The sequence below is a fragment of the Lampetra fluviatilis genome, chromosome 58, assembly GCF_964198595.1.
Source record: "Lampetra fluviatilis chromosome 58, kcLamFluv1.1, whole genome shotgun sequence".
Classification (NCBI taxonomy): domain Eukaryota; kingdom Metazoa; phylum Chordata; class Hyperoartia; order Petromyzontiformes; family Petromyzontidae; genus Lampetra; species Lampetra fluviatilis.
Window position 1 is genome coordinate 1,888,299 of NC_136332.1, and position 24,270 is coordinate 1,912,568.

Sequence of the window (24,270 nt, forward strand, 5' to 3'; positions counted from 1 at the left end):
ATCGCTAAAATGGATGAAAGTAATCATTGGTCGAGACTGACGGCGGAATGGCAATGGCCAAAGGAAGGAACGCGCCCGAGAGGGCAGCCACTGTGGAGATGGAGCGATCGAGGTTAGTTTGCGTGCAATGAGCTCGATGGATTATTGCATAGCAGAGGAATGGCGATGATTGAGGGTGGACTTCGATTGTGGATATATCGTGGCTGCTGCTGATGATGATGATGGATACGGTTTCGATACGAGAATATATAGTTCATAATCAAGGTGTTTTGGGTTACATCGCGTAAGTATGAATGTGTCGTTAACCCTCAACCACCCGATGCAGGCAATTAGCAAGGTTTGTCACGTTAACAAATTGTGCCAATTAGTTACTACTTCAGTACACCGGTGTGTTGGGCAGTAAATCCACAGCATGTACAAATTGAGTACGATGTATCGCTGGCAATTACATTCAGCATCATCGGGCGATTTTTGTCAGAATTCTGGGCTGAAGTAGTAACTAATTGGCACCTTAATTGGCACGTTTTGTTTCCGTGACAAACCTTGATAATCGACTGTGTCGGGTGGTGGCGGTTTCAACGACACATTTATACTTACGCGATCTAACCCCAAAAAACTCCTTATTATGAGTAACATTGGTCGCGATAGTCTACTACGTGTCAAACAAAATACACAGCGTTGTAGATATGCAGAAGCATGCTGTGTTGGGGACTCAATTATATCCTGTACCTCAGCGATTTCATCACAAGAAATGCGAACATTGTCAAGCAGCATCTCGGCAGCTCCCAGTACCAAACTGATCCTGACGCTGTAACATGACCCTTCGCCCTCAACCTTCGAACAGACCGGTACTTGGTTCATTCACCGAATCAATGAATATTATACTACAATGTAGCAGGTGTGAGGCACGCTGAGCGGTGTAGCTCTTTTTACAGAAGCGACCTGCCTATCGCAAATGATAGCTCAACGTAGTGGCTTTAAAGTTGCCAAATAACTCCAAACGCGTGTTTCTAAAGGTGGAGGGAAATACGTGAGGACACGGAGAAAAAGGCGCGTGACCACGGAGAGAGAGATACGCAGACTCGTCGAGCGAAGGAGCGTACCACTCAGGTATTGATGGGTGGACTATTTGGGGAGGTGGTTGGGGAGGAGCGCAGCTGGTGCATCTGTCAGTCAGTCGACCCCATTGAACCTGCTGGGTCTGTCCCGTGACCACCCCCACCTCCGCCCACTGTGAAAACAGACGACTCGGTATTGCTCGCTCGTTCCTTCGCTCTTCTCAGGCGAAGATGGCGGTGTACAGAACGAGAAAAAATATGCTGGAGGGTGACACTGACGGCTGCTCTGTGCTTCCAGTGTTCAGAGGCCTGCTTAAGGCGCGGCTCCGGCTGGAGCACGCATACCACACACACGTTGGTGATGTGCACGTCTTTTTTATGGAACGCTGGGGAGCCGTAAAAGCCCTCTGTACCAGCGTGGACGGCACCCTCATGTTCACCTTCTGAAGCGCTCGCTCGTCACCATGGCGTGCTCGATGACACCACAACCACGTGACTTTTATTTAGTGTTGTGCGCGGTGCTTTTAGCGCCACAGCGCGTGGATTTGTAGCGTTTATTTTCATGTTTGCTGGTGACTGTGTATTTCATAATCGAAATCGCCTCCAGTGCTTTTGCTGCTGGCGGCAATAAAAGTTGTTCCCGTGTATTTCTCCTTGTCCCTCTTGCCTCTCTCTCTCTCCCTTCGTCGTTGTCTCTCTCCGCACGCACCGTAGTCAATCGACAAAGACCAGATAAGACATTTCACGTAAAGGCCGTGCTGTCTGCTAATCGTGTCCGACACGCGAACTCTTTCTACCCTTACCCCTGAGTCTGGTTCGCGAGTGACGTTCTCTGGATGAATTAGTCGTTTGATATGAAACACGAGGGGCGGCTTGGACTTTTCTGCAGCTGATTGGCATCCAGACTGAGCCATGTTAATTTGGTCAGACTGTCGAACACACACACACCGCCACACACCCGCACCGGCGATACAAATTAAGCACTTCGTTAATTTTCGAACAAAAAAACATCACAAGACTCCGCACTCTCGATGTCACGGCTAGGCAATCAAATATCGCATTCACATCGCATTGCAGGCTTCAACCCACACGGAATCCTCGTCACGAGGTTGAACCCAGAGCGGCTCGAGGCAGGGAGACCACGCGCGTTGTTGAGACTGGGACCAGGGAGATCAATGTCCTAGGGTTAGGATTCAATTCATGGCCTAAGTGAAACCAACTTTATATTTATACTCTTTGGTTCTTTCGGTAATGTCACGTAGGTAGAAATAAAATCAAATAAATCACGACGTTTCGATCGCAACACAAGCGACCGTCATCAGGCGGAACCGATACAGCAGGACAACTGGTTCTCAGTAGAGGTGGCTTTTATCATGCAGTGCGGTGCTGAGCAAACACACACCACACGGCAGCGGTTGGCAGTCGGCCAAGGATTAGTCAGGGGTTCTTGCTCCCCGCTGGATGAATGCACGGTTCGTAATTGCGTTTTGGGATCAGGTAAGAAAGAAAAGAAATCGATTATGAATCATGATAAATGTCGCGAAAGAATTCCTCGATTAAATGCAGCAGCGTGTGGCATCTAATCAAAACTAAAAATATAATCCACTTTTTATTTTACCAGGTAAAGTCCATTAAGCTCTATAGCTCTTATTTCAGAAGCGACCTGGCTATCACAAATAATAGCTCAACAAGAAGTGGCTTATCGTGCGGACATGTATGGCAGCCAGATACTCTAAACGCGGGATGTGGATTGTAAAAGTGAAGGGGAAAACCGCAGGAACCGGACAAAAATCCACGCGACCACAGGGAGAGAGGCAAACGTAAACTACAAATATACAGAATCAGAATATTTATTTAGACTGTAGGAGGAATCCGATGAGCCATGAGGCTCTTTTCACAGATGTCCAGTAGGGACGAGTAAGAACGTTACAACAACAAACAATAAAAAAAAATATGATCCTAGTGCAAAGCAGATGATATGTAAACAAATCACCCAAACACATACAAATACAACTAAACCATCCCCATCATGGTCAGGAGCAGAAAATATTGACAACGAACAGACGCAGCCCTCCCTTGCCAATGATTGATTTAGAAGCTTCCACTTTTCTCAGTCTAGGAGCGTGCAGTCGAGACTCTTCTCACTTACTCATACCGGAAAGCCACACTCAGTCGCAATGCAATTTTTTTCAGGAAGGGTCCTTCCATGAGGTTATTTATTAAATCGTCATTTAATCTATTACTTTGGTGGGCGGGCATGGGAATATATGTTTTGCCACCTGCGTGAACAACTCCGCAAGGTGCAATTGAGTGCAAGTGGAGCGCTTGGGTGTTCACTCCAGCCGATTGACGTTGGTAAGTAAAGAACTGCAGAGCTTGGACAATTGGCGGCGCCAGCTGACGACGGCGTGGCTGCCTTCCCCTGCTGTGGTCAGCGATTTCCTCCTGGTGCCTTCGGGTGGTTCTCCGTCTGCCAGTGAGCGAATGTCGTGCAACGTGTTACGAGGTTAACGTCCATTGACAACGTTCACCTCGCCGATCCAATGTTGGATGAGGGCCTCGCCACGCCTTGTCAGTGACAGGAGGTGTTTGACCATACTTCACTACGATGGTAAATGTGGGCTGATGAATTACGGGCCCCTGGCCAGTGGTGGTGATGGCATAGACTCGCCATTAATGTTTATTCATAGGCCGGGAATTTAAAACGGCACGCTGAAAACCTTTACGCACAACAGCAAAAAGAGAAACAGTAGGTTTCCTCATGCATTATGCAAACAATAGCATGTAAATATAATTATTAAGATGCATTGTTGGTCATCTCGTGTCCGACCACCGTAAAATCGCACTCGTGAAAATGTGACCGGCCAATCGCGCGCGGCAGAAGTGATGCGGACGTGGACGACTCTCGACCGGTGTCGTTTCTTGTTGCGACTCGTCGCCACTGGAGATCCTCACCGCCGATGATCACCGCTGCAGGGTCTGCCTCTTTCGCGAACGATAACAGAGGCGTGTCACCGCCCCCCCTCCCGCCCGCTTCCTTCCCGTGCCGGGAATCGAACTCGTGCTGTTGGGTTCGCAGCGCAGTGCGCCACTTACTCGCCGCTCCCCCGTAGATATTGTGCGCGACGTTGCTTTGAAGCGCACGGCGTTCAGTTTGACGATTGCACTCTTTGCGAATCGTAACGACGTGGACCATTAATGAACCCAGCACGCCCCGCATGTTGCCCTGTCTGGCTCAGCAATGTCAGAGTTTACGTTGGCCTTTATTTTGTTCCTGTTCGCCCCGATCCACTCGCTGAGGTACAGCACCTCACACCGGCTGCAGTCCCACGGGTTGCTTAGTAAAGTGATCGTCTGCAGTTTGCCGAGGCGATCGAAGGCCCCGTGAGGAACACTCTGCAGGGCATCTTCCCATGGTGTCTAAGTGACAGTAGCGCTGTAATAACGCCACTCGTCACCCTGCTTGTTGCTTTAGTGTACGGTGTGCGTGTTTGTCATATCTCGAAAAGGCACATCGGGACAACGTTGAGAGATACAAGAGAGGGGGGGAAATGTAATATTCGCACACCATGCACGATGCGACCTGACTTGAACGAGTCGTTAAGCGAGTTTACCTGGATTCTTGACAAACGCCTATCGACAACAGTCGGGAGTTACAAACAAGAATAATATCATTAACCTCATCAGGATATCACCGATGTTTACATACAGAGTGTATACGTTCGTCCATGGGCTGGTCTCACCACTACATTCGCTCCATTGCTGCCCCGTTCGCTACCGGTCTCGACCATCATCCTTTCTAGCCACGTGTCCTGCCCAATGCCACCTGCAAAAACAAAGAAGCCCCCTCTATGGCTCATTGACAAAACCGTTGGGGCAAGTGCTGATAGCGAGCTTTGCCTATGCCGCAGGGGTTGGGAACGTCCGGCCCGCGGGCCGTATAAGGCCCGCGAAATCATTTGGTTTGGCCCTGCCAAGGCAACCGCACGACTCGAAATTAAATAAATCTAGGAGCTTTTTTCATAGCAACATGAATTTAATTTTGTATGGCCCGCGAATGAGGTTATAAATATCCAAATGGCCTTTGGCAGACAAAAGGTTCCCCAGAGACTGGAGCGGCACAGGAGGGGATTGGGTGGTGCAGCACCATGCCTGGCCCGCCATTGTGGCCTCCCTCGTAGCCATGCCCACGCATCGCACGTGGTACTCCTTTGAGGCTGAATCGACCCAGGGGAGGCACAGGACTGGTCTAGATCATCGCTATCACTGGTTTTGACCATGAGCGGGCATCGAACTCGGGTGGCCGGGTTCGTGCCGCTCCCGTCAATACTACTTACACGCTTGCATACACTGACACAGATATGTATGTACTATGTTGAACTTCTTTCGCACCGTCCGTAGCCAACAATGCCAATTGAAGGTGCGGGGCAAGGACAACAAAATTCAACACAAAAAGCAGTTTCAAAGAAATGAGTTTTCAATCGAGATATAAAGTGCATAGCTGCAGTGGCTTCCGAATATCAGAAGGAAAAGCTTTCCAGAAGCCGCAGAAGCGCATCTGTAAGCGCGCGATGCAGTGACCTGACTTTGTTCGATGACTAGCCAAAAGCCGCTGAGAGGATAACCGGAGTTCGCGTGATGGTTTATGTTCCTTGACATGCGTGCAATACGTCTCTTATTACGACTCATCACTACGCCACTATAGAGCCCCATCACTGATGCTCACCGCTGCAGAGTCTGCCTCTCTTGCGAACTATACAGAGCCGCTTATTCCCCCACCCCCCAGATTCCCTCCCGTGGCCGGGAATCCAACTCATAGTGTTGGGTCCGCAACGCAGTGCGTCTCTCGCTCCTCTTCCCCGTAAAACGTTGGCCACGTTGATTTGAAGTGCACGATGGTCGGTTTCACGATTTATCTGCTAATCGTAGCGACGTGGGCCGTTAGTTAACGCAGCTCGCCCCGCTTGTTGCCCTGTCTGGCTCAGCAGTGTCGGAGGCTGTGCTGGTCTTTATTTTGTCCCCGTTCGCTCCGATCCACTGGCTGAGGTACAGCACCTCGCACCGGCTGCAGTTCCACGGGTTGTTGATGAGCGTGATCGTCAGCAGCTTGCCGAGACGATCGAAGGCCCCGTGAGGGACACTCTGCAGCATCTCCGGAATATTCCTCAACGACCACGATAAAACCATCCTCGAAAATGATGATGATGATGATAATGATCCATAAGGTATTTTTGTGCTTAGATCGCGTGAATATAAATGTGTCGTCGCGTAAACAAAACGTGCATATTCGTTACTATTTCTGCACTAACCGGTGTGTTGGATATTCAACCCACAACATTTACAATTGGAGTACAGTGATGTTTCGACAGTAATTGCAACAACCAGCCACATCAGGCGACAGCCAGAGTTGGGGAGAAACCCTCCTCCTCTTTCGGTCTTCAATAGAGGGGTGAATGTGATGTCGTCACTTGTGAGCCAATCGAGAGCGAAGACCACAGTGGAGCGGGGGTTAATGTATTCATATGAATTACAATGAATATTGATGATGATGATGTTTATCTACAGGACGCTTTGTTTTGCCAGTATCAGGAGGATAAAAATAAGAATAGGCTTAGCCCTTCTTCGGCAAGAATACAGGGGGTGTTAAAATATTGAAACATCAAATAGACAGCCATCACATCAAGTCTGCATTAACCACAGCGTGATGCCTTGTAATAATGGGTGTCAATTTAGCGCTTGGACATTTGAACACCTCCTGTATGCTTGCAGGAGAGGTTAAAACTAATTCCTTTTTGATGATGATGATGATATATTTCCTAATTAACATTCTGCCAAGGTCTAATCCACTGCTGGATGGATGCTTGCCCAGTCCGCCACTATCTCGCGTGATCAGGAGCGAAGTAACAATCTGGCTCCTTGCAACACGCGAGAAGCTGATTGCATCACGGTCTCGTGTGACCCCCCGGGAGGAGGGGCTGGGGGGGGGGCTGTCGCGTCCACCGATTGGTGCAGAGGAGCTTGGCGGTTCGAGAGACCCAGGGTTCGATATCGAGAGGGGGTCTCTTGTGTTTTACCGGATGTATGTTGAATTTAATTCGCAGCGTACAAAGCTAACAGCCCTAATCGGAGAATATAGTCGTGTCGTGTATAGTGCAGTGTATATTAGTGTAGTCTATAAATATAAAAGGGAAATGTGTGAATATGTGTGCCTGTTCGAAATGTTTAGCATACTTCCCAACATGCAACAAACTTGAAATTTGGCATGTGGGTAGCTTCTAGATTGTAGACGATGCAAAAAGTATAAAAATAGACTTTTGTATTTTTTTGGGGGGGGCGCAATAATGGATATATTTTGCACGACAAGTGAGCGATGACGTCACATCTGCGATGTCACCCGCATGCGGCAGCGTCACGCAGTGTGCCTGCTGATGTCACGCATCCCCCCCCCCACCCCCCAGGTAGGCCGTATATTAATCTAAGACAAGAATCCAAGTCTCGGGCGAAGCCGAGTAGTAAAGGTATTATAGTTTATAAATTAGTGTATCGTGTACTGTATATTATATAGTCTAGTCACTCTAGTGTATAATAGTGTAGTGTGGTGTAGAGTCTAGTGTATAGTAGTGGTGCAGTATTGAGTCTATGGGCAGTGTTGTTTTGTAGGCAGTGTTTAGTCTATAGTGGACTAAAAGATCCCGTGACGTTCTTCGGAGAACAATAAGCGTAGGCACATTTTGTGCTAGCATCAAGGTCCAGAAGTTTGCTCAATATAAAAAATTACAGTAAATGAAAAATCGTTGCCTCCCTGCTGCGCTAAACCTAACAAAAGTAAGTGTCGACTCGGTGATGCCTTGCGGGGTAAACACGTGCAAGAATAATTCATAATTAATCACTAAAACAAATCCGCGTGACTTCCGCGCCACCGATATTTTCGAGCGACGTTCGCAGATGCAGAGAAACCCCCCACTCATCGCGGTTCCGACGTTCTGAGTCTCGTCAGTAGAGACCTGGTGAACGCATTTGCGTCTGATGGTAGGCAGGATTCTGCACCATAATTGCATTCAGTAAAAAACACGCACCTCCAATTAGCGCGGTTGGCTATGTAACGTGCGAAAGAAGTTTAATATACTTACACAATCATCATCACATTGTCACCCAACAATCGTGTCCACTGTGAGCCAGCTTTCCGCATGTTACCCTGTCTGGCTCAGTAATGTCAGAGTTTACGCTGGTTTTTATTTTGTCCTCGTTCGCCCCGATCCACTGGCTGAGGTACAGCACCTCGCACCGGCTGCAGTCCCACGGGTTGTTTAGTAAAAGGATCGTCTGCAGTTTGTCGAGACGATCGAAGGCCCCGTGATGGACACTCTGCAGCATCTCCAAAATATTCCTCAATGACAATGATCAGACCATCCTCGCTAATGGCGATGAGCCAGAGGTTTTGTTGGGTTAGATCGCTTAAATATAAATGTGTCGTCAAAACCCGCCTACATCCGACACAGCCTATTAGTAGGGGTTGTCACGTAAACAAAACATACCAATTCGTTACTAGTTGAGCACTAACTTGTGTGTTGGAGAGTAAACCCACAACAATTAAAATTCGAGTACAGTGACGTTTCGCCGGTAATTACAACAACCAGGCTCATCAGGAGACAGCCAGAGTTGTGGAAGATAAATGTGATGTCGTCACTTGTGAACTATTCAGGTTCGAAAACCAGAGGGGGAGGGTAATGTATTGATCTAAATTAAAATCAATATCTTTTATTGATTGATTATGACGTTTATCTGTGGCACATTTACTCTTTGATTATTTCGGTAAAGTCACGTAAGTATAAATTAAAATAAATTAAATCACGACGTTTAGATCGCAACACAAGCAATCATCATCAGGTAGGAAAACCACAGCAATAATTGTTTTGCTGAAGTGGGAGAGAGATTCCGTGGTAAGAGGTTATATAGGTAAGGGAGGGGGGAGGGGGTAGGGGGAGGGGGTAGGGGGAGGGGGTAGGGGGTAGGGGGAGGGGGTAGGGGGAGGGGGTAGGGGGAGGGGAGCATTGCGTGGACGTCAGGAGAGTGAGACGTTAAGCTAGGACGGGGGGAAGTGGGCGGGGCCGGAAGTGGGAGGCTGAGAGAGCTGGGGGTTGCGCGGGGGAGAAAGCTATAACAAAGCAGCAACAGTACCAATAAAGCCAACAACCCCAATGCAGCAGCAATGCCAAACGCTAGGGATGCAATTAACTCGGCAAAATAGACTAGTGCCCGGTAAATATGATGGAACAACCATGAAGTATTTAACGTTTTACCTGGTTAATAACATCCTTCCAATGATTGCTTAATTTGTATCCATCTTCTCGGTTGAAGTCATGTCTGTGTTTACATATCTGGATGGCTTCATGAGCAAACCTTTGATAGTAGCCCGAAGGTTTGTAAACTGTGCAGACAATAGCGGCACTACGGCCATTTCCTCCTGGCAACAAAGCCATTGTAAGTTTGAAACAAAGCTCATGGTCGCGACTGGAAAGTGCTCAGCTAATAGCAGCAGCCTAAGTCACTCAGCAATTATGATTCCGCATCTGATAGACGCTTGTTAAGGCCCTTCCCATTGTGCAATCCATAGTCTCAGCTGAAATTTTCGCACCCCCTTACAGCCACTGAAAGTATTACGGTAAACAAAGTGCGCCCACTTGAAACATTGTCGTTTCATTATACAAACAATTCGAATCATTTAAAACGTGATAACATGTGCAATTTTAGTGTGAGTGGTTTATTCAGCAGTGCTTTAGTCAAAGGTAAGTGTTGCATAGTGGATAGTCCTACCATGAAAATATTAAACGAGTTATGACATGCCACACGTGTAAAATATTTTTGAGATAGCCCGCACTTCCATATACCCCGCAGGGTCTTGTTTTGTTTGTAAAAAGTGGTATACCCCGCGGGTTATATGTGGGAAAATACGGTAGTAATCTGGCTCCTTGCAACACACGAGAAGCTGATTGCATCGCGGTCTCGTGTGACCCCTAGGGGTATGGTTGGGTGAGCTCGGGGTAAGTGTTGAGTCTACAGTGGACTAAAAGATCCTGTGACGTTCTTCGGAGAACAAGAAGCGGGGGGCATTTAAGTCCCAGCGTCAAGGTCCAGTATTTGATCAATTAAAAAATGAATTGTTTCCATTCTGACGACAAGTATTGTGGTTAATGCAGACATGATTCCTTGTTAAAGGTTTCAGTTTGGTGTTTTAACATCTTAACACCTGTTTTGTTGCCAGAAAAATGGGAAAACCTATTCTCATATTAAAAAAAAAATACTTGAAACTTTGTAGTAGAACGAAGCAAAATGGAGAGTGCAATTATAACAACCACATTTCCACAGAATAAAAAGCCCTGGTAGAATCATTAGAATCAAAATGTTTAATAACAATCATTCAAAAAAAATTAACAAAATGTATGCATATCCATTCTCCCATGGAGAAGCAAAATGCTCCTTCATGGAATAAATAGGGAGAGCATGGATCTCTTCATTCCGTGGAATGGATATTCCATTCAGATCAAGTTCTTCTTCGTCTATCCAATCTGCACTCTCTCCATGTTCTTCGTTCACGATTACAACCATTAGTTCACGTTGCCGACGTGCAGCGACTCTTTGACCTGATGCGTTTGAGCGGAATAATAATTGATTTCTGCTTGTGTGATAAAAAAATGAGTTCTAATTTAAGTAAATGTAAAATCGTCGCCCCATTGCTGCGCAAACCTAACAGGACCAAGTTTTGACTCGGTGATGCCTTGTGGGGTAAACACGTGCCAGAATAACTACTAATATAATGAGCAAAAAACTGCTGTGTAACGTGCGTGACGTCACTTCATGTCGAACCAGCCCCCCTCATTAATAATCATGAACAGGTGGGGTCCTCCACATGGACCCCCCCCCCCATCATTAATAATCATGAACGGGTGACGTCACTCCGCATGAAGAAGGTGGAGCGGAAACAAGGTCAAAACTTGCAACACATGCCTGCCCAAGAGCTTGCGAAAAGAGCAATTCTGGCACCTACCAACAAGGACACTCTCGATATGAACAGAAACATCATCACAAAGATGTCCGGAGATATCCAAAATTATTACAGCCCTGACTCGATCGTGTCAGAAGATGTTGCGGACGCATTTAATAACCCTCCAGAATTTATTCATGCTCAAACGCCTTCAGGAATGCCACCATACACATTGGCACTGAAGACAGGCGTTATCATCATGCTGCTGCGCAATCTTAACCCGACGAATGGCCTTTGCAATGGAACACCTTTGATGGTCAAATCATTGCAAAATAACTCCATCACCGCAGAGATTATATCGGAATGCAACCGAGGCGAAATCGTATTCATCCCGAGAATCGACCGAGCTCCAAGTGATGTCACTCTTCCTTTCGTACTGAAACGACGACAAATTCCGATAATTCCTGCGTATGCGATGACGAATAACAAGTCGCAGGGTCAGACTTTTGAAAATTTGGATATTTATCTCAATGACTCCGTATTTTCCCAGAGCCAGTTGTAAGTGGCTCTGTCTAGATCTAAATATATTCAGCGGATCAAAGTGTTCATCAAGGATAGCCAACTGCAGGGAAACCTTTTGAACAGTGATAAGATATTCACACAAAATATTGTATACCGATAAATCTTCCAAAGTCCTTAATTTCATTTAATACGCGCGACTTTCGCGCCTCCAATATTTTCAAGCGACATTCGCCGATGCAGAGAAACCCGCCTATCGCGGTTCCGACTTTCTGAGTCTCATCAGTAGAGTAGAGACCTGTTGAACACATTTGCACCTGATGGAGGCAGGAGTCTGCACCATAATTGCATTCAGCAAAAAACACGCACCTTCGATTAGTGCAGTTGACTACGTAACGTGCGAAAGAAGTTCAAAATACTTACACAATCATCATCATCACATCGTCACCTAGCCGCCCATCAGTAAAGTCATCAGCAATCGTGTCCACTGTGAGCCAGCTTTCCGCATGTTACCCTGTCTGGCTCAGCAATGTCAGAGCTTGCGCTGATCTTCACTTTGTCCCCGTTCGCCCCGATCCACTGGCTGAGGTACAGCACCTCGCACCGGCTGCAGTTCCACGGGTTGTTTAGTAAAAATATCGTCTGCAGTTTGCCGAGACGATCGAAAGCTCCATAAGGGACACTCTGCAGCATCTCCAGAATATTCCTCAACGACGACGATAAGACCATCCTCACTAATGGCGATGAGTCAGAGGTTTTTTTTGGGTTAGATTGCGTACATATAAATGTGTCGTTAAACCCGCCACCAATTAGTAATGATTTGTCGCGTAAAACAAAGCGTGCCAATTCGTTACTAGTTCAGCACTAACCAGTGTGTTGAAGAGTAAACCCGCAACAATTATAATTCGAGTACAGAGACGTTTCTCCCGTCATTATAACAACAAAGTTCATTAGGCGACAGCCAGAGTTGTGGAGAAATCCTCCTCCTGTTTCAGTCTTACATAGAGGGGGATAAATGTGATGTCGTTACTTGTGAGCCAATCACGCGCAACGACCGGGGGGAGGGAGTCGCGGTTAATGTATTTATTTTTATTTACAATAGATATGTATTATTGGTTAATTATTATTTTTATCTATGAGACACTTGTTTTGCCAGTATCAAGATGACAAAAATAAGAATGGGCTTCATCCCTTCTTCGGCAAGAATGCAGGGGGGCAGTGCCGGATTATTCTTGTAGTAAAAGTAGCATAAGCCACGGGCCCCGCACGTCCAAGGGTCACGCGCTAAATGCTTCCAAGTTATCAATTCCGGTTCAGTGATTCTGCACTTGCTCTATTACTACAGTACTATGCTGCCTTCAACTTTTATGAACGACTGGGTGTTTAAGGTTAGCGATTTTTCGTATTATCTGGCTGTATAGCAAATGGAAAAAGACGCTTATTTTATTATGCAAGTTAAAAATGTGTGTTTTAATATTTAAGTTTTTTTATTTAGGGCCCCTTTATAACATATGCTACAGGCCCCGCACTAGCTTAATCCGGCACTGAGGGGGTGTTAAGATGTTCAAATATAAAATAGACAGCCATCACAAGCCATCAAGTCTGCATTAACCACAACGCGATGCCTTGTGATGAATGGTGTCAATTTAACTTTTGAACATTTGAACACCTCATGTATTCTTGCCGAAGAGGTTAGAACTAATTCCTCTTTTAATAATGATGTGTTTTATAATTAACATTCAGCCATGGTCTAATCCACTGCTGGATAAATGCTTGCCCAGGCCACCACAATCTCGCGTGGTCTGTAGAGAATAAAAGAATCTGGCATCTTGTAACACACGAGAAGCTGATTGCATCGCAGGCTCGTGTGACCTCAAGGGGGATTGGGGGGTGAGCTCTGGGTAAGTGTTGAGTCTCCAGTGGACTCAAAGGTCCCGTGACGTTCTTCGGAAAACAAGAAGCGGAGGACATTGAGTGCCAGCGTCAAGGTCCAGAATTTTCTCAGTAAAAAAAAGAACTTGCAATTACAGGAAATGAAAAATCGTCGCCCCTTGCTGCGCGAACTTAACAGGAGCAAGTCTCGACTCGGTGATGCCTTGCGGGGTAAACACGTGCCAGAATAATTAATCATCAATACATCAAGTCCGTGCGACTTCCGCGCCGCCGATATTTTCCAGTGCCGCCGATATTTTCGAGCGCCGTTCGCCGATGCAGAGAAACCCGCCCCGCTTAGCGCGGTTCCGACTTTCTGAGTCTCGTCAGTAGAGACCTGTTGAACACATTCGCGCTTGACGGAGGCAGGATTCTGCACCATAATTACATTCGGTTAGAAAACACGCACCTCCGATTAGCGCGGTTGGCTACGTACGGTGCGAAAGAAGTTCAACATTCGTGCACCATCATCATCACATGGCCGCCCAGCCGCCCATCGCGAAAGCCATCAGCAATCGTGTCCGCTGCGAGCCAGCTCTCGCGAATGTTGCCCTGTCTGGCTCAGCAATGTCAGAGTTTGCGGTGATCTTCACTTTGTCCCCGTTCACCGCGATCCACTCGCTGAGGTACAGCACCTCGCACCGGCTGCAGTTCCACGGGTTGTTTCGTAAAATGATCGTCTGCAGTTTTCCGAGGCGGTCGAAGGCCCCGTGAGGAACACTCTGCAGGTCTTCTGCCAACGGCTCAATGACAGCAACACCGCAACCCGAACCGTCACGCTGCCTGCCGCTTTGTGGCACGGAGGGATGCTCTGCAGCATTACAACAACAATGATATAACAACAACGTACATATTGCCCTTCGTACGTCTGGTGTCAATCCTCACCATCAATAACCACGTGCAATCTCTAACCACACATCCGCTCCGTGACACCTAAACAAAAACAACAACCTCACATTCGTCAATCATACTGCCGTGGCCTTTGAAGCATATTACAGCCGATCATCGATTATCCGGCGGCTTCCGTGGGGGGGGGGGACGCCGGATAACCACATAATAGAACATTTAAATCGCTTATTTGTGCACATTATTGCATTAAATTATGCTTTTTAGGTGTTACGTATATGTGTTTTTGTGTTTTAAATGTGTTTACTATGTGAAATTGGCATAGATAAAACATACAAATTAGACAATAAATATCTCCACTGTAAAAAGTTAATGCATTTACCGGACCGTACTTACCACTCCAATCTGTGATGTACTGAGTACTCCGCTCTTGTTTCAAGAACCATGATGTGTGCTTGACCATCGTTGGACTGATGCAGCCTTTAGAGCGGGTTTACCGGATCGGCCCCGGGACCACCGGATAATGTTGTAAGCCATATAATCGATCAAATATATATATAAAATCAGGTGAACATTTCGGGAAATGGCCCTTTTCTATAGCACGTGAACAGAGAAGCCACAAGAGAGACAGATTGGCTGATAAGAGTGGGAGACGGCACTTGTTTACACCATGGGGCAAGTGGTGTGATGACAATTACATATTATTAATGTTTTCTGAAAAACAGTTTTTTGTAATTAGGCAACTCGTTTCTTCAGAACTGCTTTTTGTGCACGTTTGGCTTAGTACACTGCGAAAAAAGTTCACCATACATTCGTCTAATAGTAAACCAATAATACCTATAATTAGTACCACATTCAACAGTCACAGAGTTTTACGAACTAAACTAATTTGTATTAATGTTAACGTTATAAACAGCTATACTGAATTTGTATTTGCTTACAAAAGAGCCGTGACCAAAATTACAAAACAAAATGCTGGACGTCTGGAAGACGTTGGAGCCAGTTCCAAGTCTGATGCTCGCTTGCGAATTTTTTACGGAGAAGTCTGGTCTTCAAAGTAGGAGTACACGCTTGTATGTCAGCCTACCTGAGCGATGCCATCTACCCATGTACCATCACGACACCTACTACGCTCATCCGGTATGGATCAATCCCATCTGGTATGGATCAGTGGCTGTGTTTGAAATCCACTCAGCCCCGTGGTCTAGAACTGAAGCGCGCTCAGTTGTGGCAATCGCCGCTTTTAACACCGGACCATAAAACATTAATCGTCTCTGATTTAATGTATTATTATTTTTTTAATTCCGGCATCCACGCTTCTGTCTCAACCCTTTTTTTGCGGAATATGGCGCGTTATAAAATGTCGAATAGATGTACTGGGAGAGAGAGAGAGACCCCACCTCGGGAGAAACCGTTGCATGTTACCTCGTCTGGCTCGGGAGTATCGATGTCAGAACGCATCTTCACTTTCTTGTGATTCACCCGGATCCAATCGCTGAGATACAGGATGGAGCAGTGGCCACCTCGGTCCCGCTGTGGCTCTGGGAATCTTTGCTGGGGAATCGTCACGGATCAGTGTGGCTTCACCGGAAGAAAAGGGGCTGTCCGTAAATGACGTCACGCGATTTTGGACGATTTTTAACCCCGACCCCCGCTCCCGTCACAGGCGTCACAAAAAGTCAGACCCCCCCTCAAATATGACGTCACAAAGCTCTGCCCCCCCCCCCCCCAAAAAAAATAAGACATGCTTCAAATCGCTTTAAACTATTGTCATTGTAGTGCGTATTTAATGTGGCGCTGCACTCTGATGCTGTAGAAGAAAACATGTATTAAAACGTCTATTTAATTAAGTAGAACGTGTTGTCTACATTTATTTATAAAGTTGCGGCTTTTGATGTGACGTCACATTTTTCAACCCCCCTCGTCACACATCGTCACAAATGTCTGCCCCCCCCCACCACCTAGGTGCGTGACGTCATTTATGGACGGCCCCAAACCCTTCAAAGTCCGATTCAATGCGGCGGAGCCAATTACGTAGTGGTGGTGCGTGCCTTTGATTCGACGCTTTCGAGGCCAAGGTTTGTGGATCACGTGGAGTTGCGAAACTCAAAGACCATTATGAGTAAAACAAAAAAAACACAGATGCTGAGCACAGGCCTAACGTCCTAAAACACCAAGCAGACAGAAACAAACAGCACTACCAGAGTTGTAAACGATAAGAGTTAACACGTGTTTTCTATTAGGTATTGCACGCACACACTTCATTGATGGATATAACGATTTAAAATATTTTTTTTTACAATTTAAATAGTTAAATGTCTATACTCTATTGATGTATTAACATGATTGCCTTTCATTATTACCTTCGTTGATAATGTTTTCAACCTTTTGAATGTTGACGAATTCCCACAGCCAAGCCGGTAAAATGTTGCTCACCTTTCCTCCACCTGCCCGCCGTGGCTTAGTATACAAGTGTGAAGCAGCTCCTTGGAGACTACAATGAAGATGAAGGCAAGTCTTCATTAGGTGAAGATGTTCACAGCTCCGCGATGAGTAGGGCCCCACTGTTGTCACTACTAGAGTCAGTCACCACTACAGTCAGTCAGTCAGTCACCACTACAGTCAGTGAGTCACCACTGCAGTCAGTCAGTCACCACTACAGTCAGTCACCACTACAGTCAGTCACAACTACAGTCAGTCACCACTATAGTCAGTCACCACTAGTCAGTCACCACTACAGTGAGTCAGTCAGTCACCACTACAGTCAGTCAGTCACCACTACAGTCAGTCACCACTACAGTCAGTTAGTCACCACTACAGTCAGTTAGTCACCACTACAGTCAGTCAGTCACCACTACAGTCAGTCACAACTACAGGCAGTCAGACACCACTACAGTCAGTCAGTCACCACTACAGTTAGTCACAACTACAGTCAGTCACCACTACAGTCAGTCAGTCACCTCTACAGTCAGTCACCACTACAGTCAGTCAGTCACCACTACAGTCAGTCACCACTACAGCCAGTCACCACTGCAGTCAGTCACCACTACAGTCAGTCACCACTACAGTCAGTCAGTCATCACTACAGTCAGTCACCACTACAGTCAGTCAGTCACCACTACAGCCAGTCACCACTACAGTCAGTCAGTCACCACTACAGTCAGTGACCACTACAGTCAGTGACCACTACAGTTAGTCACCACTACAGTCAGTCAGTCACCACTACAGTCAGTCACCACTACAGTCAATCACCACTACAATCAGTCACCACTACAGTCAATCACCACTACAGTCAGTGACCATTACAGTCAATCGCCACTACAGTCAGTCACCACTACAGTCAGTCACCACTAAAGCCAGTCTATCACCACTACAGTCACCACTACAGTCAGTCAGTCATCACTACAACCAGTCACCACTACAGTCAGTCAGTCACCACTACAGTCAGTGACCACTACAGTCAGTTTCCACTACACTCAGTCAGTCACCACTACAGTCAGTCACCACTACAGTCAGTCAGTCACCACTACAGTCAGTCACCACTACAGTCAGTCAGTCACCACTACAGACAGTCACCACTACAGTCAGTCAGTCACCACTACAGTCAGTGACCACTACAGTCAGTCACCACTACAGTCAGTCAGTCACCACTACAGTCAGTCACCACTACAGTCAATCACCACTACAGTCAGTCACCACTACAGTCAATCACGACTACAGTCAGTGACCATTACAGTCAATCACCACTACAGTCAGTCACCACTACAGTCAGTCAGTCACCACTACAGTCAGTGACCACTACAGTCAGTGACCACTACAGTCAGTTTCCACTACAGTCAGTCACCACTACACTCAGTCAGTCACCACTATAGAAAGTCACCACTACAGTCAGTCAGTGACCACTACAGTCAGTGACCACTACAGTCAGTCACCACTACACTCAGTCAATCACCACTACAGTCAATCACCACTACAGTCAGTCACCACTACAGTCAGTCAGTCACCACTACAGCCAGTCACCACTACAGTCAGTCAGTCACCACTACAGTCAGTCACCACTAGTCAGTGACCACTACAGTCAGTCACCACTGCTGCCACTGCTGTCACTGTTGCCACCACTGCAGCCACCAATTTGTTGTCTTCGTCCCAGGCAAGTGCCCCAACTGGTGGTCTCGCTCCCCTTTGAAGTCTTTCTCTCCCCGCCCTCAATGAGACAGGGCCTTCCTCTCGAGATGTCAGGCATCCGGCCACCTGTGTTCTTAATTATTCCAAGCTGTTCTATTTCATGAATTTTTAACGTTTCTCTATTTAGTCCCCTCCACAAGTTGCAAGAGTCCTCGTATCCAATCAACTACTGGACGAGGGCCTCCTCCCCAGGCAGCGTGGGTTGCAAGGGTCAGCTGGCCACGCTTCACCACACTGGATCAGCGCTGGCGAGCGTATGTGGTGAAGAATGCATATGTACATGTGATCATAGAAGTGCAGCACAACTATATATATATTGAGGCACTGTTCATCATCAATCAACCACGCCATCATCGGCCAATTACCCATAATCAATCTATCACCCCATCATCACCCCATCATCGCCCAATCATCATTGCATCATCCATTCATCAAAGAAACACGTTCCTTCGGAGTGGGCAGGTAGGAACTTGGTTGGACAGCGCATTCGTGCACGACAGACAGACAAATAATCCCTGGTGGGCAGTGTGGAACCTGTTGTTCTTACTGCATAAGTATAGTGTGCCCGTGTATAGTGTAGTGTGTAGGTTAAACGTTGAGTTTGATAAGGGCACCACGGGGTGACCAGCCCCACCCCACCCATCCCCACCCCACCCAGCCCCACCCCACCGACCCCTCACCCAGCCCCACCCTCCACATCCCTCCCCGCCCCACCCACCCACCCTCCCCACCCAGCCCCTCCCCACCCTCCCCTCCCCACCCAGCCCCACCCTCCCCACCCAGCCCCACCCAGCCCTTCCCCACTCTCCCCTCCCCACTCAGCCCCTCCCTCCCCACCCAGCCCCTCCCCACCCTCCTCTCTCCACCCAGCCCCACCCCTCCCACCCCCAACTGAATTACCTTAAGGCTGGGAATGTTGAAAGAAACACGAGGCAAAAAGATCTATTATTATTTTTTTCAAAGCTTCCATTTTATAAATAGAGCCATCCTCCCCCAGTTCCATTTTGTGAATGAAATATCGCCCGTCTCCTCATTGGCCCGAGTCGCGGAGGTGCCCCCCCCCCCTCTACCAACCCCAACCCACCGCTCCCATTGGTCGGCGCCCCCGAGCCAATGGGAGGGCTCTGGTGGGGCGGGGCCATGCACGACAGACAGACAGACAAATAATCCCTGGTGGGCAGTGTGGAACTGTTGTTCCTACCTGTAATAAGTTGGGACGTCGGCAAAAGACAAGAAAGCAGAGAGCTGTAGATTAAGAGATAACTTTACATGAAGGAGGGAGCTGCGTGTGATGGTGGAAGATGGGCGGAGACACGCGCGTGTAATTATGCCACGTGATGTAAGCTCCCTCAATGGACTCTCACCAGACTCATATTCGAACCGTGATTGCATTCATGAGGTGCCAGCGCGCGTGGCTCGGCTTATTAACGGCTGCCCACACAAAATGGGCGCGCGTGCAAGAAGCGCCACCCATCCAATTAGTGAATCCTCGCGCTGATTGACTCGTGATGATTGCCTTATCCCTCCCACCCCCATGATTGGCCAGGGATGGGAAGGCACGCCCAAGTGATTGTACCACGTGATGTGCGCTCCCTTGTATATAAAGGAGGGCAGAACCATCAAAGACTATCTGCTCCTCACGGAGTTGTCTGAGAGGTAAGTGCGGACTCTAGTGTAATATGATTTGCCGTGGCCTTTTCCATCCATGTTGTAAGCGTTCACAAAAAAATCACTAGCGCCTTATCTCGCTGTAATTTTCTCAAACATCCCTTCTCGGTACCATTTGTAATTCTCACCCTCCACGCATATTATTGTAATTAGTATCTATTTTGTTCAGAGTATCGTGTACCAATCTACTGGGTAACTAATTTTTTTACGGACCTGAAATCTGAGGGTTGTATGGCTGAAGCTAAAAAGTCCTGTAACACCAGCTCCGATTCACAGTTAATGGGAGTTCACTGCATTCCGTTTTGAATCGTGGTGTCCACCTTTATTTTAAAATGTTAGACGAATCAAATTTGACACCTGCCACAAGCCTAATAAGATTCAACGCCATAATGACTATCTGGATTGTGCAATTGTGCTCTCAGACCCTGTTGTATGTAGTTGGACACGTTATAGTTGCGTTTTACAGGTAGGAACAACAGTTCCCCACTGCCCACCAGGGATTCTGTCGTGCATGGCCCCGCCCCACCAGAGCCCTCCCATTGGCTCGGGCGCCGACCAATGGGAGCGGTGGGTTGGTTGGTAGAGAGGAGGGGGGGGTTGGTGGTAGTGGGAGAGGGGGCACCTCCGCGACTCGGGCCAATGAGGGGACGGGCGATATTTCATTCACAAAATGGAACTGGGGGAGGGTGGCTCCATTCATAAAACGGAAGCCTTGAAAATAAAAAGTGGATCTTTTTGCCTCGTGTTTCTGTCAACATTCCCAGCTTTAAGGTAATTCAGTTGGGGGTGGGGCTGGTCACCTCGTGGTGCCCTTATAAAACTCAACGTTTAACCTACACGACACACTACACTTATACAGTAGGAACAACAGCTTCCACACTGCCCACCAGGGATTATCTGTGTCGTGCACGAAAGCGCTGTCCAACCAAGTTCCTACCTGCCCACTCCGAAGGAACGTGTTTTCGTAACCTGCTTTAAGTATGGGCTTCTGCCGTTGTATATTGGTTTGCAGCCATTAAAGAGTTTTTGCTGGTTTGGTCTCCCACATTTATCTTAAACCGTCCCAGCTCGACCGTTCCATATTCTCACTTGCTCCGGCTAATTGTCACCTTTTAAGAATGTTGTATTTTGGTTCTTGGCATAGTGTCTAAAGAAATGGGGAAACTACTTTCTTTTTATTGACCTGAAATTTGAGGGGTGTATGCAGGAAGCTGACTACGCTTCAAAGTTTGATTGCCATTTCATGGCAATTGTCTGAAATCCACTTAAAATTGTGTAAAATGTAAGACTTGTCTAATTTGACGTTTTTGCAAAGCATCCTATCATATTGCCCGAAGCCTAATACGATTCAGCGCCTGGTGATCTGCTGGCTCTCTAACAGACTTCTGAGGCATTTTTCACCAGGATGGTTCTTGCGTAGGAATCTGCAAACTTAGTTTTCTTGGCTTGTAGGGTTTAATTTACTTTCCCCACACCACCTTCATCCGTCTGCTTCTGTTCCTATGATCCATGTAGGTCGACTGCAGCCAAGTGCCTGGATTGCCTGTCGAAGCTTTGCTTTTTCGAAGAATAAAGGTATTTGTCCTGCTTGTCACAAATGTGGCGTGTGGCACTCGTTCTGCTGCTACTGAATGATGACCTACTGTGGTCGTGTGGGTTGTGGAATGCACCATGCGTCATATCCCACTTGATTGTTGCGGCTTTTCAAATAGGGAGCGAAAGCAAAAAATGAAGCTGCGTTTTTCTGCTCCTCTGCCTCGCAGTTCCAAGAGCATATGCGCACTTGTGCCTAAAGCTTAATTTCTAATTGTTCAGTGGTGGGTTGTGACGTGTGCCCTTTTTTCTCGTATATTGCTATAAAGATATTGACAAATCCTACAAGGTATTTGATTTGTACAAGCGTGGCGTTTATTTTGCATACTTAAAGTGTTAAACCACATTCATCACGATTTACTTCTATAAGGTGCCGTCCATTTAAACTTGCTTGCCATGCTGTCCATTGCTTCTGTCTCTTCCAGGTAGACATAATGTCGTACCCACTTACGCTGCACATCATTGGAGGCCAAGGTGGAAATGCCTTCTCGTTTGATGGAAGGAGCAATGCGGCCACGCTGCAGAAACTCTCGGTGAGCGTTGGAGGCTGGCAAGTGAGGGGTGTGGAGGTGTGGCTGACTGACGGGCGAAGGCAGAAATTCGGCACCGTGGACTCCTCTGCTCAGCAGTTTGAATTCCAGTCGGGCGAGTTCATGTCGCAGCTCTCCCTGTGGGGCAATGGGGCCGGCACGCGTCTGGGTGCCATCAGGTTCAGAACGAGCCGCAACCGTGAGTTCTTTGCCAAGATGACGGACTGGGGGCTCAAGACCGAGTACAAGATCGACGTGGGCTCTGGCATCTGCTTGGGCGTTCAGGGCCGAGCGGGGGCTGACATCGACTCCATGGGCTTCCTTTTCATCAATGCTGTAAAGTCGTCTGTGATCCAGAACATGAAGTACCCAACTATGCACCAGGTTCTGCCTAACGTGCAGATGGAGGAGATTAAAGACATGGAGTACATAAACGACACCAGCGTCGTGCAGTCTCACACCTTCGAGAGCTCCAAGACGATAACCAAAAAGTCGTCGTGGTCTACGACCAACAAAATCGAGTCCACCTTCAGCCTGAAGGTGTCTGCAGGCATTCCCTTAATTATGGAGGTGGAGACCGGGTTCAGCTTCACCTTGAGCTCTGAGACCACGCACGCATTGGAGAACTCGGAGGAGCGGACGGAAACTCTCACGTTCCCCGTCTCCGTTCCTCCACACAAGACCGTCACTGTTGTCGCCAAAATCGGGCGTGCAAACATCGACCTCCCGTACACGGCCCTGCTGCGCATCACCTGCATGAACGGTGCTGTCTTTGACGTTCCCCTGAGTGGCATTTACAAGGGGCTCACCTACACCAAAATGACCGCCCGTGCTTCTGAGAAATAGAGCAGCATTTTGTACCCTGTTTGGTCAAATGTTCTAAAAATAATAATTATGGCTGACTATGCAATAAAAGCCTTCTGCAATGCAATTTTCTCTTTGTGGTTGCATGTAAGCAATTGGCCTTTTTATGTTTCACAGACGGTGGGTATTTTACCATTTGCTGTTGGCATAGCTTATTGTTCCACTGAGCTTCATATAGTTTATTCCCCATTACATAGCCATTGAATCTGGTTCAGTGGCATCGTATTTTTCCACTAGATTGTAGCATTGTCAAATGACCAAGTTATTCACAACTTAAGATTGGATTTTATTTGGCGAGCTGCGTAGGGTGGTGCGTCACGTGGTGCTGAGCCTGCCCGAAGTGCTCTATGAAATACAAATCGAGGGCGTAGCTATGCACGACAGACAAATAATCCCTGGTGGGCAGTGTGGAACTGTTCTTACCTGTATAACTATCCAAGCAACCAACCAATTTCCCGATCATCACACAATCGCCCTAGCAACCAATTACCGATCTTCATCCAAGCAACCATCATTAAACAATCACTCCATCACCCAATTACTTCATCAACAAATCGCCCAATGACCCCATTAGACAATCGCACTATCACCAAATTACCCCATAATCACCCCATCACCCAATATTAGCACATCACCAGTCGCCCACTTAGATTGCTATGTGGAGCTCGTCTCACACGCATCGAGGTGGCGCGCCATCACGAGATTGGTAAACACATGAGATGCACCATGACATCTGACATTCCTTATTTAATGCCATGGTTGAAATGCCCGCTTCTATGTTTCATCAGCCACCTCTGGTTTGCAAGTCCAGTGTGCTGACCATTATACTACCGTCTCGGCATCCTTATATATCTCCGCATATAGCATACTGTAATTGTGGCGAATTTCAGACCCTACCTCTATCACACCCTTGCTCAGTCACCGATCGTATATCTACGATTATTACTACTACAGTATGAAATTGCTCTAAGAGGATTGTTTTGGTCGTCCACACTCTCCCCACGCACTTCCACATCCGCCATCACTAACCAAAGCAGCACATGTATGTTGATTACCTGTGAATAACCCCCCCCCCCCCCAACAGCAGATGTCC

General features: G+C 47.3%; 1 pseudogene across 1 annotated transcript; it reads left to right on the forward strand.

Annotated features, from left to right (window-relative positions):
- The first annotated feature begins 20,104 nt into the window (after positions 1 to 20,104).
- Positions 20,105 to 23,159, forward strand: LOC144950544 (aerolysin-like protein; annotated as a pseudogene). The gene is made up of 3 exons (XR_013640385.1): positions 20,105 to 20,182; positions 21,706 to 21,765; positions 22,209 to 23,159. The product of XR_013640385.1 is annotated as an aerolysin-like protein (transcript).
- The last annotated feature ends 1,111 nt before the right edge of the window (positions 23,160 to 24,270 follow it).